Source organism: Rosa chinensis, chromosome 7, assembly GCF_002994745.2.
Source record: "Rosa chinensis cultivar Old Blush chromosome 7, RchiOBHm-V2, whole genome shotgun sequence".
Lineage (NCBI taxonomy): Eukaryota > Viridiplantae > Streptophyta > Magnoliopsida > Rosales > Rosaceae > Rosa > Rosa chinensis.
In genome coordinates, this window is record NC_037094.1 from 24,704,918 (window position 1) to 24,715,156 (window position 10,239).

Consider the following 10,239-nt stretch of genomic DNA (forward strand, 5'->3'; position numbering starts at 1 on the left):
GAGCTCCGACTCCGAGTTGTCTACCATGGACTCCGGCGAGGTAGGTCCTACCAGAAGCTCGGGGTTGTAAACAAAGGCATTTGCGGCATGTGCCAAGGCCTGAGGAAGTTGGTAGCGGTCGCCTCTTGCCTGAGTCGGCTTAGTGCTATGTGCTCATCGCCGTCCGATGTTAACTGGGTCCTCGATATGCAGCGTCGTCTCCAGCCTCTGCGACGCTCTCGACCTCCAAGGCACTATCGTCTCATGATTCGAAGCAACAAGTTGGTCGACGCGTCTGGTTCTGCAGGATCCGATTCGGATTCTCTCGGTTCGAATCCGATCAGTGCCGGAGGTTGAACTTCTCCAAAAGTCACTAAACTCTGTGGCACCAGCAGAAGTCGAAACCAGAGTGGAATTTGAAGGGGGGGAGAGAGAGAGAGAGAGAGAGAGAGAGAGAGAGAGAGAGAGAGAGAGAGAGAGAGAGAGAGAGAGAGAGAGAGAGAGAGAATTTCGCATATCGTAATGGGATGAGAGAGAGAGAGAAGATGGCATGAGGTAGTTTATTAATTAACCCGAGGGAAAAATTGTCATTTAGCTGTTAAATGGGTTAGTGGGAACAAAAAACTGTTGTTGGGGTAACTGAGATAATTTTAGCTCATTTTAGTGCTTTTGGTCAAGGACCCTATTAGTTTTTGTGATATTAAAAAAAAAAAAAAAAAAAAACCATGACGTAGTACTTGGGGTTGGGTCCTCAAGTCTAGCCCAATGCTCCCTCTTGTAAAATTGAGAAAATTCCTTTTAGAAATTTGTAAAACCACTCTTTCTCTCTCTCTCTCTTTTTTTTTTTTTTGGTCTAGAAACTGGAATTCATTAAAGCCGCAAGGGCAAGGAAAGAAACAACTGAGAAGAAATTACAGAAAAACTGAAAACAGCTGGAAAGAAATAAAAGAAACTGCAAGAAAGTAAACACAACAGAGAAGTCCCAGTAGGAACCTCAGGGAGGGCCAGGAAGACCATCATTTCTTAGGATTGAGATGAGAGAGGTTGGAGGCCTATTGGCCCATTCCTGAGAGCACAACCTCGCATTAGCAAGCTTCGCCGTTGCATCCGCAACATGGTTAGCTTCACGCGGGATCCAATTCCAAGAGATCCTTTGAAAAAGAGGTAACAACTGAGAAACTTTGTTGAGCATTGGGGATATCTTCCAATCCGGAGCAGCAGTGGTACCATTCAGAGCCTTAATCACTTCATGACAGTCACTTTCCAAAATGATCCTTTCAAGTTTCAGGTGGGCAGCAAGTTGGAGACCAAGGACCACCGCCTCAGCTTCAGTCTCAATGGCGGAGTTGTGGGTCCTGTGTAAGCTTGCTCCGGCTAATGAGAAGCCCCTGTGATTTCTGATGATGACTCCTATCCCACTGTCAAGGCTATTCTTCTTCCAGGCCCCATCAACATTCACCTTTGCAAAGTGTGGAGGCGGAGGATACCAAAGAGGTTGCGGGGCTGGGTTTGTAGCTGGTGTTTGTATAGCCTCCAAGGTCTGTCTCGCCTCTACCCAGTCTCTGTAGCTGCGATGGATATTTTGAATGGTGACCGATGGATTTGGGGTAGTTTTTCTCATGATCACTTCACAGCGGTGTTTCCATATTTCCCACAAATGGAAGCACACAAACTGGAAAAGGTTGTTCTGACCCATAGATAGCACATCAGCTTTGTCATGCACTGCTAAAAGCCATTCCTCCATATGAGTGATTTTTTCTTTTGCTGGAATGTACCCCAGAGAGCTACCAAACCACACCGCCTTTGTCCAAGGACAGAGAAGAAGGCAATGCTCGGTTGTCTCTAGGTACTCTCCACATATTTCACAGATGGGGCTTGGGATGATTTTCCTTTTAAACACATTCCAACCAGTTGAAAGGGCAGCAGAGAGGGCCCTTCAGATGAAGTTAGAAATCTTTGGAACAATTGAGGGCTGCCAAATTAACTTCCAAATGCGGCCATTGATTTGATGGGAAGAGGATGGTTTACCGGGATCCGATTTGCACCTTGAAGAGAGGAGTTTCTGATAACCGCTTTTTACAGAGTATACACCACATTTTGTGTGAGGCCAGACCAGGGTATCTGCCTCACTTTCCTGCCCAATGGGGATGGCTTTAATTGCCATTATATCTGACTGTTTCAGGAACGGTTCTATGTGGGAGATGTTCCATTTTCTATGCTCATCAATAACATCTGAAGCACAGAGCGGGGTAAACCTGTTTGAAGTGATGCTTGGTATTATCATTCCCCCATTTTGATTAGGCACCCACCTAGCAGTCCAAACATCAATCGTTTTTCCATTTTTCACTTGCCAAAGGGAGTGCTCGGAAATCGTATCTCTACCAGCTAAGAGGCTGTTCCAGATCCATGAAGGCCGAGAGCTTTTCTTTGCTTTCAAGAAAGAAGAGTTATTGAAATATCTAGCTTTCATGATTTTTCCCCATAGGGAGTTGGGATTGTTGATCAAGCGCCAGCACTGCTTGGCAAGGAGGGCCTTGTTGTAGGTCAGAAGATCCTTGAAGCCCATTCCTCCCTCCCATTTACTTTTGCAAAGGGACTCCCACGACTTCTAGTGCAGTTTATCCTTTGAATCCGAGTAACCCCACCAAAATCTTGAGATATCGGAGTTAATTGCCTTACTAAGGGTGGTAGGCATTAGGAATATGGACATGGGATACGCTGGTACCGCCATTGCAACAGCTTTTATGAGCACTTCTCTTCTAGATTGGGAGAGAACATTGGATTTCCAACCATCAAGCTTCTGTTTTATCCTCTCCCTGATATAAGACAGAGCACATCTTTTGAAGTTACCCCAATGAGTGGGGAGACCAAGGTAAAGGCCAGGCTTTTCTGCTATTGGGATGTGAAGGGTCTTGGCTATCGATTTTTGAAGGTCCGGAGGGGTGTTAGCCGAGAAGAAAATAGAGGATTTGTCAAGGTTGACTGATTGTCCAGAGGCAGTGCAATACGAATCGATTATAGTGCTTAAGGTCCAACAATTTGCAACAATTGCCTTTACAAAGAAAATTGCATCATCGGCAAAGACCAGGTGAGAGAGACCTGGGCAGTTGGTACTGAGTTTCAAATGTTGCAGCTGATTTGATGAAATGGCATATGTAATGTTCCTTGAGAGCACCTCTCCCACAATCAGAAATAGGTAGGGAGACAGAGGATCTCCCTGTCGGAGGCCTCGAGTGGGAAGGAACGGTTTGCTTTGCTTACCATTAATTAGGATAGCAAAGGAGACCGAAGTAACCACCCTCATCACCAGAGCAACCCATTGGGGGCAGAAACCAAACCTTAGAAGAGCTGCCTCCAGAAAGTCCCACTCAACCCTATCATAAGCTTTATTCATATCCAACTTCAAGGCTAGTTCATGATCAGACTTGGACTTCTTGAACCCTAAACCACTCTTTCTCTCTATTCATGAAAATGGAGAAAGCTTTCACTCTGGTTCAGACAGTTGCAGTGGCAATAGTCTTCTCTGCCGTTTCCGGCTGGTACTTTCTCTCACTTCCCGGAATTCCATTCTTTTCAGGTACGGCTTCATGTTTGGAAGAGAATCTGCTCGCAAAGACCTCGAAAGCTTAATTGAAGACCTCCGCCGCCAGAATCCCAATTCTGATCCTCATTTTTGACTTCATTTGGGTACTTCCACTCACTCACTCACTCACTCACTCACTATCCACATAGTCATTTGTTTACTATAATTCTAATTCGATGTGCTTGGTTGGGCTCAACGTGTGCTCTTGTTGCAACTAAATTAAAATTGATTAAAATTAAAAGGGTTCCACTGTTAATGCCAAAAGCAGAGGACTTGGGTAAAAATTACAAGACTTTAGTAAAAACCCAATACTGTAACTCTAGGATATAATTCAGTTTACTCATCAAGCCAACCTAAGGACATGCTTATTCTTTTTCCCTCATTGTTGACGTTCTGAGCTCACATTACAAGCTCAACATGAAATTGGAATCATAGTATTCTTACAGCTGATAACGGTAGAGCTTGAACTTTTTTTATTTTTTATTTACTTTATATTTTAAATTTCCTTCTTTGAATCATTCTTCGGTGGAATGACGTGATGTTTGAACCTAGACAGTAGATGCTCTTGTATCCCTTTATTTGGGTGCATGTTCATTAGTCTTTTACTACTTTTATATGATTGGCACTCTTCTCCGCGTACTTGAATTTAAATGTGAATTGAAATAGCTACATGAAATGTCATTCACAATGTGAATTCTCATTTAAGTTTGAATTTTGATTCATGTATCAAGTAGGGATCCCTGTTTAGATTGTGACTTATTCAGGTGTTTGGGTGCAGGTTCATGGCATCAGGTGGGTAGTGTGGAAATCCCTTCATTTGTTAAAGCTTGAGAAAACACTATCTTAAGGCCTTACTGGAAAACTCCTTCGCCCATCTTCGGCTGTTTTCAGGCCATCTTACCTATCCTTAACAGCGGAGTGTGCGAACCCTGCGGAGTTTAGATATTAACTTTAAAATCTTTGTATGCTGACTTGCATTGAAGATTACAACTCTCTGCTGTGACATAGTTGTTATTCAAGACGAATGAATTAGATAATGTAGTTGGTGTTGATCATACTCTTTGGTGTTTCAAATTAATGAAGTGCATTCGGTGAATTAATTTGTCAATATTACTTGTTGTGGATCATAGAGGCTTTGCGCTGCCTGTCATGATGATAAAATAAAAAATGTAACTTGGGATTTTCCATACGATGTTCTCTTTACTTTTCTGAAAGGCTAATGTTCTGTTTATGTTCTGACCTACTCTCTTGTACAGAAATATACAAACCTATAGGTAATAAGACTGTGGGTAACCACTTATAAGTGGTTGATTTGTATCAGCCTATGACCTTTTGGCATTTACTTTGGTCGTTTTATCAGTAGTTGTCAACTAATTTGTTAAAACAGTGAAAAAGGTATAAGTTAGTTAAATTAAGCTACATAAATATTTGCATGAAGCCCTTTTTCTTCATGGTAAAGATGGTAATATTGAAGGGACATTGAACTACAAGAACTAGTTTCTCGTTCATCAGCAAAAACAGGAAGTAAGAACAAGTCTTGAAATTAGGGAGGTTTGGGCTCAACAGGGATGAGCTAGTGACTGTTAACACTCAATTCAAGAAAGAGATGAGACAGATGAGTGAAGTCAAAGAAACCAGTTTGATATAGATTTTTAGTGAGTTTTTAGTAGAAAAGAATACTTTGATTTTAGGGTTTTCAATAATAATTCTATTCATCCCACAAAGGGGTATATATACAAGGACAAGAGGAGTAGTCTAACCCTAATAGGAAACAATCATTCCTATAATTACATGATAACCTAAATAAATAAGAATCATAATTACATAAGATTTACAGCTATTCTACACTCCCCCTCAAGTTGGTGCATAGATATCTATCATGCCCAACTTGTCAACTGAGCTGTCGAATATCTTCCTGGACACTCCTTTAGTAAGAACATCAGCTAACTGCTCTTCTGAGTTTACAAATGGAAAACGAATAACCTTTCTGTCAAGATTTTCTTTAATAAAATGACGGTCAACCTCCACATGCTTTGTCCTATCATGCTGAATTGGATTATGTGCAATCTCAATTGCAGCTTTATTATCACAATGCAAATCCATAGGTTGTCTAAGCTTGTAACCTAGATCTTTCAGGACATTACGAATCCATAACATTTCACAGACTCCATATGCCATACCTCGAAATTCAGCTTCTACACTGGATCTGGCCACAACTTTCTGTTTCTTGCTACGCCAAGTGACAAGGTTCCCTCCTACAAAAGTGAAGTACCCAGATGTAGAACGCCTGTCAGTTTTATCACCAGCCCAATCTGCATCTGTGTATCCCCAACTTCCAATTCATCCTTTTTCTCAAACAGTAATCTTTTACCTGGCGCCATCTTCAAATACCTCAAAATCTGAAAAACTGCATCCATATGTTCTTCACTAGGACAATGCATAATCTGACTGACAACACTCATAGCATAAGCAATATCAGGTCTAGTATGTGAAAGATAAATCAACCTTCCTACAAGACGTTGATACCTTCCTTTATCAGTTGGAATTTGATCAGGATAAATGGCAAGTCTGTGATTCATCACAATGGGTGTCTCAATTGGATGCAGTCCAGCATCCCCGTTTCTGTAAGTAAGTCAAGAACATACTTCCTCTGTGACAGTGAAATTCCCTTCTTAGACCTCGCAACTTCAATACCCAGAAAATACTTCAGTTGCCCCAGATCCTTCATTTCAAACTCCTTTGACAGATACTTTTGTAACTCATTCATCTCTTTCGGATCATCCCCTGTAACAATCATGTCATCAACATACACAATAAGAGCTGTAATCTTACCATTCTTGCACTTGATAAACAAGGTATGGTCAGAATTGCTCTGTCTGTACCCAAAGGCTCTCATGGACTTTGAAAATCTCCCAAACCAGGCTCTTGGAGATTGCTTCAGGCCATACAAAGACTTCTTCAATTTACACACCTTGCCAACTTCACTTGGGTAATTCTTAACACCTGGGGGCACATCCATGTACACTTCTTCTTCCAAGTTCCCATTAAGAAACGCATTCTTCACATCAAACTGGTGCAAGGGCCAATCTTTGTTTGCTGCAAGTGAGATTAGAATCCGAACAGTATTGATCTTTGCCACAGGTGCAAAAGTCTCCTCATAATCAATCCCATAACGTTGTGTGTATCCTTTGGCAACCAACCTCGCCTTGTATCTATTAATAGTTCCATCTGCATTAAGCTTCACAGTAAATACCCAACGACACCCTACAGTCTTCTTTCCAACCGGCATAGGTACTAGTTCCCATGTTGCATTCTTTTGAAGAGCTTCCAATTCTTCATTCATCGCCTTTGTCCATTTTGGATCCGTCAATGCATCCTGCACGTTACTAGGAATAGATACAGTAGATAATTGATTAATAACAAGTGCATGTGACCCAGAAATCCTATGGTTAGACATAAAATTAGCTATAGGGTATTTAGCTTTGGCTTTGATATCTAGTTCATATTGTTTCTTAGGAATTCCCTTGGTAACCCTTTGTGATTTCCTAGGTTCGACACTTTCTAACCCAGAAGATTCATTAAAGTTTAGGGGTACCTGAGGAGGATCATTCTGACCGGGATCTTCAGTTGGTGATGCAGAAGGGGGAATATCTTGTGTGTGAGCTTCAGATACGTCTTGATTTTGATTCAAACTATCCAGAAAAGTCGTCTCTTCTGTCTCGGAATTCACAACACTCTGTTCGGCAGTTACATTTTCTGTTTCGGAATTCACAACACTCTGTTCGGCAGTCACATTTTCTGTTTCGGAATTCGCAACACTTCGTTCAGCAGTCGCATTGTCTATTTCGGAATTCACAATGCTCTGTTCGGCAACTGCATTTTCTATTTCCAAATTTCTACCCTCAAATGTATCCTCCAAATTTTCCAAGTCTTCAAAGACATCAAAATCAATAATAGAACGAGGATTCCCTTCACAACCTCTCTCCCCCTGAAGGGAAGACTGAGAAGCTCCCCCTGAGTAATAAGGCTCGGATTCACGAAAAGCAACATCAAGAGAGACATGTAAAGTGCCAGTAAGGGGATCATAACATCGATAACCCTTCTGGAAGTCAGCATAACCAACAAAGATACACTTACGGGCACGGAGATCAAGCTTGCTACGTTGAGGCTGCTTGGGAATATGAACATAGGCTGTGCACCCAAACACCCGGGGCTCCAAATTAGGCATAGAAGGGATGGTCAAAAATGTATGAAGCTTCTGATGAGGATTCTGAAACTCAATCACCCGTGAAGGAGTACGGTTGATAAGATATGCTGCAGATTTTACTGCTTCTCCCCAATAGGACCGAGGTACATTCATGCCAAATAAGGAAGCACGAACAACTTCCATCAACTGCCTGTTCTTCCGTTCTGCTAACCCATTCTGTTGAGGAGTATAAGAATTGGAGGTTTGATGACGAATTCCATGTGACCGGCAAAACTCAATCATAGGGCCATTCACAAACTCTCCACCATTGTCAGACTGAAACACTCTGATGGATTGTTGATACTGAGTTGCCACCATTTTGTGAAATTTGATAAACATTCCAAATACATCACTCTTATTCTTCAGTAATGACACCCATGTCATGCGAGTGCAATCATCAATAAAAGTTACAAAATACCGAGCTCCAGAAAGAGAAGGAATCTTTGCAGGACCCCAGACATTAGAGTGAATTTTCATAAAAGGAACAGGACTTTTATTAAGACTTGGTGAATATGAAATACGGTGGCTCTTGGCCAGTTCACAAATGTCACAATGGAAATCTAAATCACTGACAACCGAAAACAAATGAGGTTGCAGCTTCTTAAGATAACTAAAAGATAGATGACCTAAACGGCGATGCCATAACCATACTGCTTCCTTTGCATTCTCTACCCCATTAATCTGATTAGCTTGCCCCAAAAGATGCTTCTGGTTTTCTCCAGTCTCTGTCAGATCCAGATAGTATAATTTTCCCCTTCTAACACCATAACCAAGAATCCGCCGAGTCAGAATGTCCTGAAACACACAGAAAGATGGATAGAAGGTCACAATACATGCAAGTGCCAAAATAATCTGACCAACAGATAGGAGATTATAAGCTAGTGAGGGAACAACTAGGACAGATTCAAGGGTTAAGGTATCAGATACAACAATAGAACCTTCTCCGGTGACCGGAGTTGAAGTACCATCAGCAGTAGAGACAATATTTTGAGAGGAACGTCTAAGGTTTTTCACAAGACTAGGGTCATTGGTCATATGATCAGATGCACCTGTATCAATTATCCATGTATTATTCAAAGTAGCCTTACCCTTCATACCTGACTGCGCTACATTAGCGGAGGCATTGTCGAGATGCTCTTCCTCTGTAGTAGCAATAGCCGCCTTGCCCGGATTCTTTCGCTGTTTCCTGGTGAAGTCCCACCAATCAGGGTAGCCAATCACTTCATAGCACCGCTCCTTGGTATGACCTACTTCCCCACAGACAACACATTTTTTGTTTGCATATGGGTTTGGTTTGTCATGAGGACGGCGTGGAGAAGGACCTGATGAGAAGCCTGGAGGAGGACCTGGTCGGCGTTGAACGGCCATAACAGAAGATTCGGTAGGTACCGAACGCCCCATAGCTTGTTTCTCTGATTGCACCTTGCGAATGTAAGCATAGCTCTGCTCCAAGGAGAATTTAGGCTCCTTGCGTAGGATTTCTCCACGCACCTGATCATACTCTGGGTCAAGTCCACTCAAAAACAAGTGAACACGCATCCGGGACATTGCTGAAGTTTCTTGAACGACAGTTGCAACATTATCATGTTGAGAGGCCACCCTTTGATCAATCTCCTGGAACATTGCCACTAACTCATTGTAGTAGGTCGGAATGGGCCTTCCATTCTGCTTTGCTTCAAAACACTTTTTATTCAACTCAAAGATTCGGGTTTCATCAGAATCATCATAAAAGGTTTTCTCTACAGCTTCCCAAATATCTTTCGCAGTAGGAAGACGAATATACCGGTTCATGAGAGAGGATTCCATGGAGTCAATTAGCCAACTTTTCACCTTTTCACTGTCCGTGGCCCAAGCTTCATACTCTGCAGAATTCATGGCGGGTTCAGCCTTTACTCCGGTTAGATAACCAAGCTTCCCTCGTGCTCCAATGCGCATTCTCATAAGAGGAGCCCATATGGTGTAGTTGGATTCATTCAAGACAACACTTGTGGGGAAAGCAGAGTTGTCTTGTTGGGTGGTGTAGTGGTGATGGATGATCGGTGAGGATGACACCATTGTCTTCTTGGGATTTGACTGTTCGCCTTCAATTGCAGGTCCGGCCATTGAGGAATTTGGGGTTTGTTTGTTTGTTTTTTTTTTTTTTTTTTTTTTTTCAGGTTTGGTTTTTCTAGGGTTTCAAAAAATTCAGGGATGGCTTGATTTTAATGGTGGTGGTACGCAGCGGTTTGTGGTGTGCTTTGGGATTCAGGATTCAGGATTCAAAGGATGCAGGCAAGTTCAAAGGATTGAACCTGCTCTGATACCAAGTAGAAAAGAATACTTTGATTTTAGGGTTTTCAATAATAATTCTATTCATCCCACAAAGGGGTATATATACAAGGACAAGAGGAGTAGTCTAATCCTAATAAGGAACAATCATTCCTATAATTAC